The sequence below is a fragment of the Capra hircus genome, chromosome 11 (genome assembly GCF_001704415.2).
Source record: "Capra hircus breed San Clemente chromosome 11, ASM170441v1, whole genome shotgun sequence".
In the NCBI taxonomy this organism is placed as follows: domain Eukaryota; kingdom Metazoa; phylum Chordata; class Mammalia; order Artiodactyla; family Bovidae; genus Capra; species Capra hircus.
In genome coordinates, this window is record NC_030818.1 from 25,355,914 (window position 1) to 25,365,044 (window position 9,131).

General features: G+C 50.9%; 1 long non-coding RNA gene across 1 annotated transcript; it reads right to left on the reverse strand.

Moving 5' to 3' along the window:
- LOC108637108 lies at positions 207 to 8,930 on the reverse strand. The gene is made up of 3 exons (XR_001918751.1): positions 8,864 to 8,930; positions 1,104 to 1,168; positions 207 to 660 (listed from the first exon to the last, which is right to left on the reverse strand). It is a non-coding gene; the product is annotated as an uncharacterized LOC108637108 (long non-coding RNA).

The window sequence follows — 9,131 nt, forward strand, 5'->3', positions numbered from 1 at the left end:
TCATCCTCTGTCGTCCCCTTTTTCTCCTGCCCCCAATCCCTCCCAGCATCAGAGTCTTTTCCAATGAGTCAACTCTTCGCATGAGGTGGCCAAAGTACTGGAGTTTCAGCTTTAGCATCATTGGGGGAAAAAAATCCAAAGAAGCATAACATTTTGGCACATGAAATTAACATTTCAGTGTCCATTAATAAAATTTCACTGGAGCTCAGGAACACCCATTTGTTTAGACGTTGTCGACGGTTATTTTCACACTACAATGGCAGACTCGTGAAGGAGAACAGCCTAAACTTTTTACTTTTTGATCCTTCACAGAAGTTAGCTCCAAAAGGCGCCACCAGGCTGTGGGTGACACTCAAACCCATGGAGCTCTAAACACACCATCTGCCTCTACAGATTGCTGTCCTTCTCTCTGCGCTTGCTGTAGAATCTTGGCAGGAAAGCGAGGTGGAGTTTAGCCTTTTTGTATCCCTAGGTACTCACGACTTGCCCCAGATGGGACTGAAATTTTAGCATCTGAGAATGTTGAAGAAATTCTTCTAAACCAGCCCCTTCTGTCATTCCCCAGGCTGGGCCAGGCCGTTCATCCAGAGTGGGCAGTGGGAGACCTTTGTCCGGACAGGATCTGATTATTCTGGCCTTGTTTGGTTTTCAAGGAATCAGCTTCAAGGAAAGAAGCAGGAGAATTGAGTCTTATCCAGAAGAATGTGGTGGAGATTTGTCTCGGGGACTAAGTGGGACGGTGACAGAGAAAGCACTAAGCCTGAAGACTGGCATGCATGTCATAGATGCTGGATGACCTGCAGCTTTTGTGAGGAGGAAGGGGAAGAGGTAGGAATTGGGGAATTCTGGAAGCTCCAGGCTTTTCCTGTCTGTAGGGGGCTTTTGTGTAACAGAAAGAGGCTTGGCTTCCTCCCACACAGGGGGCCCTGCTCACCCCCAGGACACTTTTGGGGAGTGAAGTGGGAAATGAACCGCAACTCCTGCACACACCTCAGAGCTGTGGATGGCGGCCCTGCTGGACCTAAGAGCAGGGAGACCCCAGGAGGGTTTTCCAAGTTACCCGCCCCCTCAACTTCACCATCACCTCCAGCCTATTCACAAACCTTCCTGAGCTTCAGTTTCCTCTTCTGTATAATGGGGATGCTTGTCTTCTCTTCCTCGGACAGTTCTGAGAATGAAATGAAGGAGCAGGTGTGGAAGTCTGGATGGAGGGTTTTGATGTTAACCAAATGACCAAACGGAAGCCTGCCATCTGGGGTCCTCCAAAAACTGCTGTTGACAGGAAGGGCTTTGTTGCTGACTTTCTGGAAAGTATATGCCGTAGAGTCTGCAAAGCAGAGGGCTCTACTGTCCATAACTTATCATGGCTAGCATCGTTTCTACACTTGATCTTGCTTTGGGGGGCAGAGGTGGGGGCAGTAGGAGAGGAAATGCAGAGAGGGGATGAAATACTAGAGCAGGATTTCTCCAACTTCACCTGGGGGAGTTGTTTAAAACCAGATTCTGATCCAGTAGGTCTGAAAGGCGTGGGGCCTGAAAGTCTGCATTTCTGACAGGGTCCCAGAGGACACTCCTTTGAGGACTACTCTGTCACAAGGTCTAGAAGACCTTAGAGCAGCCGGAGAAGGTGGGGCCGGGTTTTCTTGCCCTTAGGCAGGCAGTAGGAGCAGTGAAAGTCTTCACCATCTCAGTGGACCTGCTTCTTGAAGCGAGGGGCAGACTCCCAGGACCCCAAGGATCAGCCCGGCTGGCCCCAGACTTGGAAACTGTGTAGGTGAAGCCTTCCTGGAAGGACCCACACCCTCAGTGAAGGAACTGAATCTGGGGAGCCAAGGAAGGGCTGGGTTTCCCCCCAGATCAAAGCAGGTTCCTCAGCCTTTGATTCGCAAAGAAGCAGACCCTTCAGAGGCTGGCCTGAGTCTCAGGCTGGCTGGCCTTGGGGCCTGGGGTGAGTGGTCAGAGGCCCCCAGCCTGCTCTCCTTTTACATGACAGCTTGGCCGTCTAACAAAAGGGCAGTCCTTGAAAGGCTGTATGGGGCTGTTAAAAGCTTCCGGCAATGGTTTAATTGGGGGCGATTAAAGTGTCCACCTCAGGAAGGCCTACCCTTCAAAGGCCAACCAGGCCTGGCTCCCCTGCCCTCAGCACCTCTCCCCTCAGCCCCACCCCCCATGGTAGCCCTGCCCCCAGCCTCTCCCTTCAGCCCCTCAGCCCCTTTTCCTGGGGCTCCCTGCGGACCAAGGAAGTCAGCCTAGGGACCCTTTGGCCAGCCTGTCTGGGGGGATTCCGTCCTGGCCCCTGGACCATTGGTACCATTTGTTCACACAGTTTGGCCTCGTGGCTGAATCGGTGTGGGAGGCGGAGAAGGCTGAGTCTGAGACACAAAGGGCCCCAGAACAGGCTCACCCTGAGACTCCCGCCATCTCTCTCTCCCCCAGGGAACCTAGCCTGGTCTCTGGACCCACCCTCCAGCTCCCTTACCAGCTCCTTTCCCCAGGCCCCTCGCCTGTCTGGAATTTCATGGTCACTGTTAGGGGGCTCCCATAGCCCACTACGTGTTAAGCTTCCAGACATCTGCTGAGATACTCTCTGGGAGCCGCTAGGGGCTCAGAGGGGACCAGACAGGGACCACAACTCAGAAAAGTGCTGGATAAGTGAATATAGTGAAAGCAATAGGGCCTGACACAGGTAAAATGAGGTGAGCTCTGAGAAGGCCCTCACCTCTGGTGAGGCTGAGGGAGCAGACAGGCAGGGAAGACACCTTTCTGGAAGCAAGCCTAGAGTTAGGACACGGTCAGCTCAGTTTGGCCCATTTGCCAACCTTGATGTTAAAAGCAAGACCACAGCTGACTTCACTAACAGATTGCACCCACCCAACCAACTCAGGGATCCTCAGAAGGGGAAGTGGTATAGATTTTTCCATCAAGTCTAGAAATAGTTGTTCTGTGGGTATCTGGTTCAGACACTTCCCCAGGGCCCATGAAGTGTCTCAGAATCTTCTCTAGCTGAGCCAGTAGACAGGGAGATGTCTTACGGGATTCTTTGGGCGCCATTTTCCTCTCCCGTCCCTTTCACCCATCTCCCCACAGGCCTTTCTCTTCAGGTGACCTGTTGTGTCTCCCAGGCCCTGCTCTCATCAGCCCCATCAGGCTTTGGTTGCATGTTGACCAGCCAGTGCTGCTCTAAGGACAGAGGTGCTAGGGAGAAGGGTCTCTGGGATTTCCAGGTCCCAGGTTGGAAAAAGGAAACTCTATCCTTTTTCCAGGGTGACGGTGAAGTGAAAGTATTAGTCTCTCAGTTATGTCTGACTTTTTGCGATTCCATGGACTGTAGCCTGCCAGACTTCTCTGTCCATGGGATTCTCCAGGCAAGAATACTGGAGTCAGTTGCCATGTCCTCCTCCAGGGGATCTTCCCGACCCAGGGATCAAACCTGCATCTCCCGCATTGCAGGTGAGTATGAGATAAAACCAAGCCCCGAGGCAGGGAGGCCTCAGCCTGAACTGAAGGCAGCAGAAAACCGCCCTCCTGACACCCCTGTCCTGTTCCAAGTCCTCTCTTGGGAGGAGACCTTGACTGTCCTCCCGTGCACCCAACAGTTTTCCTGGCCTGTCTCCAGAACCTGTTCGAGTCTCAGAGGCCCACACAGGACAGGGCCAAGTGAGAGAGCCTGAGAGGTAGGCAGGAGTGGAGGCTCTGAGCAGAGCATTGTGACTGGACCCTCAAAGCCAGGCAGGCACCATAACTTTGGATTTTCAGCAATTCTTGATCCCAGAGATCTGGCTGTTGGTTCCCTCTGCAGTATTGTAACATCTCACTCACCAGAGTACCAAGCTATGAGGCACACAACCCATCCCAAGCCACTTTTCTATCTCTGAAGGCTCCTGGTGGGCAGAGCAGCCAACATCAAAGATTCTCATGTGAACTGTCCACCCCTCCCTCGTAGCCTCAGCCTGGCAAAGAAGCCCTCTAATGAAGCAGCTCCAGACTTCCAGATCCATCCACTGGAAATACAACCTGAGTGGTTCTCTCACCCAGGGCTTGCACCGAGGACAGGTAGGCATGGTTACTACATGGGGCTACAGAAAGAAATAGTAAGTGTTGGTGAGGATGTGGAGAATGTAAATACACTCCTACATTCTTGGTGGGAATGTAAATTGGTGCAGCCATTATGGAAAACATGAGGGAGATTCCTCAAAGAATTAAGAATAGAGCTATCATGCTGCTGCTGCTGCTGCTGCTGCTAAGTCTCTTCAGTCATGTCTGACTCTGTGCGACCCCAGAGATGGCAGCTCACGAGGCTCCCCCATCCCTGGGATTCTCCAGGCAAGAACACTGGAGTGGGTTGCCATTTCCTTCTCCAATGCATGAAAGTGAAAAGTGAAAGTGAAGTCGCTCAGTCGTGTCTGACCCTTCATGACCCCATGGACTGAAGCCCACCAGGCTCCTCCATCCATGGGATTTTCCTATCATATGATCCAGCTATCCCACTTCTGGGCATATAACCAAAGAATACGAAAACACTAATTCAAAAAGATATATGCACCTCTATGTTCATTGCACCATTTACATAGCCAAGATATGAAGCCAACCTCAGTGCCCATTGACAGATGAATGGATAAAGAAGATGTGTATAAAAAAGACACACACACACACACACAGTAGAATACTACTCAGCCATAAACAGTGAAATCTTGCCGCTTGTGATACCATGGATGGACCTCGAGAGTATTACGCTAAGTGAAATAAGTCATGCAGAGAAAGACAAACACCATATGATTTGATTCATATGTGGAATATAAAAAACAAGCAAAATAAATGAACAAACCAAAGAGAAATAAACACATAGATACAGAGAACCCAACAGTGGTTATCACAGGGGAAGGAGTGGAGGGAGATGGGAGGGAAAAATGGAAAAGGGGATCAAGTGTATGGTGACAGATGGAAATGAAATTTTTGGTGGTAAGCACACCGTAATACATACAGAAGTATATGAAATGTAATGTTAGAAACCAATGTTACCTCAATTAAAAAAAAAAAAAAGAATCAGGGCTATGGAAACTCAGAAAAGAGCTGTCTACTTCCCCATTCTAGTCACTCTTGCTAAGACTTACTGTTTTCTACTAGGGTGACCAACTGTCTTGGTTTCCCTGGGACTGGGGGGACTTTCAGTTTAAAAAGCTGGACAGACTCAGGCAAACCATCTTGATTTGCTCAGGACTGAGGACTTTCTGAGGATGGGTTTTCGATGTTAAAACTAGGAAGGACAGGGTGGTCACCCTCTCTTTCCCTCATAGTCTGGCCTCTGCCCCCATCGGTCCCCTGAGACAGTGTCCAAAGGCCACCAACAACCTTCCAAGGTCAGTTCCTGTGGCCTCCTCCCCCTCCTCCTGCCCCATGGTGGGGTGGGAGGGTGGGGGGAATGGTGGAAGGCTGGGCTGTACCCAGCTGGCCTGGAGGGTGCATGGGGGTGGGGCAAGGGGTCAGGGAAGCGGGAGCCTCACTGTCCCACCCTCTCGAAGTCGGTTTCTGGGCCTGTGCCCTTTATCACCTCCTCACACTATCTGGCTGCCTGAAGGAGTATCTCCTCCTCGTCCATCTGCCCTGACTCAGATAAGCTGAGGGGCCACCCTGGCAAGACAGAGGGGAAGCTGTGGCCTGGGTCTTACACTGCCCTGAACCTTCTTGCTTGCCTGACCTTGGCCAGAAAAGCAGCAAAGCATCCCCCTGGGGCTGCTACATCCCAGGGTGGACGGGAATGCCTATATTCATATGACAGATGGGAAAATGGAAGCAAGACAAATGCTGTGACTTGCCCAAGGTTTCTGGGCCAGACCTATAGAATGCAGGGACTGTAAGAGCTTCAGAGAACGTGCCCAAAGGCTTCTGCGATGGAGCTCCAGGGACTCAGACTTACACTCTGAGCCTAAGCGGGGTGAAAGACACACAGATGAAGATTCAGCACCCCCGTGTCCCCAGTGGTCTCAGGCTGTCCTCCCAAGTCACCCAGGCCCAGGGCCTTGAGACCCGCCTCCTTCAGGGCTATTACCCCCAGAAGTCCTCCTGCCTGGGTTTTTCCCTGGCAACAAAACCTGATCTTTGCTGCCAGAACTCAGCCTTAAGTGTTGTCAGGGTCGCACTTTTAGCCTTCCTGAGTTCCCATTGCTCCAGGATAACTGAACATTCCAAACCTTCCCTGACTACTCCCAACCCCACCCACCACTACTCTGTCCATCCTCCAGGCAGTGGATATGGCGACACAAAATTCCTCATGGTCCCCAAACATGCCATGTCCTTTTTAGCTTCTGCTTGCTCCAGCCCCTCCTTAGGAAAGCGACACCTTTCCCTCACCTAGATCTATGGCAACCCTGCTGGTCCCTAAAGGGCCAGCTGGAATGTTCCTCCAGGAAGCTTCCCTGAATATGCGAGTCAGAAGCTAATTCTCCTTTAAACGGATTTAGGACTTACCATGTCCCAAGCACAGGCAAGGCCCTGTGTCTCATTTAACCCTCACAACAACCACGAGTATCAAGCACTTTACTATTATCATCCCCATGTTATGGACAAGAAACTGAAGCACAGAGAGGTCAGGTAGCAGGCCCAAGGTCACACAGCTGGAAAGGGACAGAGGCAGAACTTAGGTTCTGGTTGTTTGGATCCAGAGCCTGAGCTGTAAGCCACCAATGGCCTGACGCTAGCAGTGTTTATATCTCCATTAGGGGCCCCTCCTTGGCTACACTGCACTGTAGAAGCTCCTTGGGGCAGGGAACATGCAGGACTGGCTTCCCACCCAAGTCTTAGTATGCACTTAGAGAGCTCAGAGAAGGACCTTTACCCCAGACTCCTACACAGCCCTAAAGGGAAGGACAGAATTCTATTATCCCTACGGCCAATTCCAAGGAGTCTCTGCCTGGCTTCTTTTTGGCTACAGGGGCCTGGTCCCAGCCTGAGCATGGGATGTGGATGCCACAGCCAGTGGGGGGCTGACAATGAGGCTCCTGGGAGCCCCAGTAGCCCCCAGGACCTCTCTCTGCCCCTCCAATCCTTCTTTCCTAAAGGCCAGTCCATACCCACCTCCTCTAAGAAGCTGTGTCCGCTTCCCCTAGACCTGCCCCTGTCTAGTTAGTCCCTTTGTCCTTGTCCTGCTGGTCTTCCATCCCAGTTGGCGGATGTGTCCAAATGCCCATGTCGACACTAAGCTTTCTGCCTTGTAGTTCCCCCATATCCACATGAGACTCTAGCTGTACCTCTTTTTTAAAACAATTTTTTTCTATGGGACTTCCCTGGCAGTCCAGTGGTTAGGACTCCAGACTTCCACTGCAGAGGGCCTGGGATCCACCCTGGTTAGGGAACTAAGATCCCACAAGCCGTGTGGCATGACCAGAAAAAAAAAATTTTTTTTTAATGAAATTGATTCCCAATTTGAAGAGGCAGGATAATAACAGAGCTTGTGAAAATTTATAGAAATATTTGCTACAATGTGCATATTGTATATTAATATACAATAAGAACCTGTTTGCCAATGCAGGAGATATAAGAGATGCAGGTTTGATCCCTGGGTTAGGAAGATCCCCTGGAGGAGGGCATGGCAACCCACTCAAATATTCTTGCCTGGAGAATCCAATGGACAGAGGAGCCTGACGGGCTACAGTCCATAGGGTCACAAAGAGTTGGACACAACTGAAGCGACTTAGCATACAAGTACACACAATATTATATTAATTAAATAATATATGATATTAAGTTTCATGCTGAATAAATAATCCCAATATAATTTTTATTTCTATATAAAAATATATTTCACTCAAGACCAGTTATTTTGCGTATTTTCTCTTTTGATAAATGATGAAATTCAGTCTTAAAAATTCAGCTGAAGGAGGGAACACAGGAAAAATTACTGCTTTATGGGTAGTTTGCTGCCTGCTTTCGGATGTACCCTGAGGCTTCAGTCCTCTGGTGGGTGTCAGCCAGGCTCAGATGTGCTGAACTAGCTGGAAGGTCTCAGGGCTGAGGCAGGGAGAGGAGGCGCACACGTGCCCAAGGGGGTGTGCCTCTGTGAGTATGCGTGTATGTGTGTACATGCCATGGGTGACTGTGAATCAATTTGCATGTGTGGGTGTGTAAATGTGATTCATGAATGTCCTTGCACAGTCTGCTTATATGCGTGAATGCTCTGGGTACAGGTGAGCAGGTATTCAGGAGCCCTCCCTGCCCTACATAACCCAACTCCTACTCATCCCTAAGGGTATGCCCCTGCCCGCCTCACCCCTGAAGCCTGTTCTGACCCTCCAGCTCACACTGTCCTCTCCCTGCCCCTCCCGGCTGACCCCGCAGCCCTGACCTGCTGACCTACATTACCAACCCTGTTCATCTTGTTCTGGTTCAGGCTTGGAGCTTGGTCACCCTTGCTCTCTGGGGGCGAGGCTGACTCCTTTCAAATTACCCCAAAGTCCAGCTTAGGACCGGGGACACTGCCTTGCCCAGTACACACTCCTGACCTGAATTAAAGCCAACTGTATTGAAAGGAAACACAAGTGACTGGAAACTAGAGTCCACTAGCTTTCCTCTTTCAGCTCTGAGCTCTTTTACTGTATCTTTCCATCCATCCTTTCTCTAACTTATTTGCTGTCTCAATGTTCAGCTTACAGAGTACTTCCTTGTATACCCATATCTCATTCAAATCTCATGACCACCCTTTAAGATAAGAATACTTATCCACAGTGAGCAGATGATGAAACTGAAGCTCAGAGGGGCCGCTTCATGACTCATCCAAGGTCACTCAGCCTGGAAGCAGGGTCTAGAAACCTCACACCTGAATGAACACCGCGCCCCCACCCCCCACCTCGTGCTCCCAGCCCCTCCCTACCAGTAAGCGCCTGGGGTCAGAGGGCAATCCCCAGCTTGGAGGGGGTTCTTCCTGACCTCCTGTAACTTCTCTGTGTCCTGAGGTCACTGCTGGAAGATGAACCAGGGACCCCACCGCCAGGGACAACCCCACCCAGCCAGCACTCCCAGCTGCAGGAGGGGCCGCGAGTTCAGTGGACATTGTTCCCAGCCCGTGGTTACTGATTTGACAACAGCCCTGTTCCTCTCCAGCCAGCCCCGGAGTTAATGATTAAGGAAGGGATTAATAT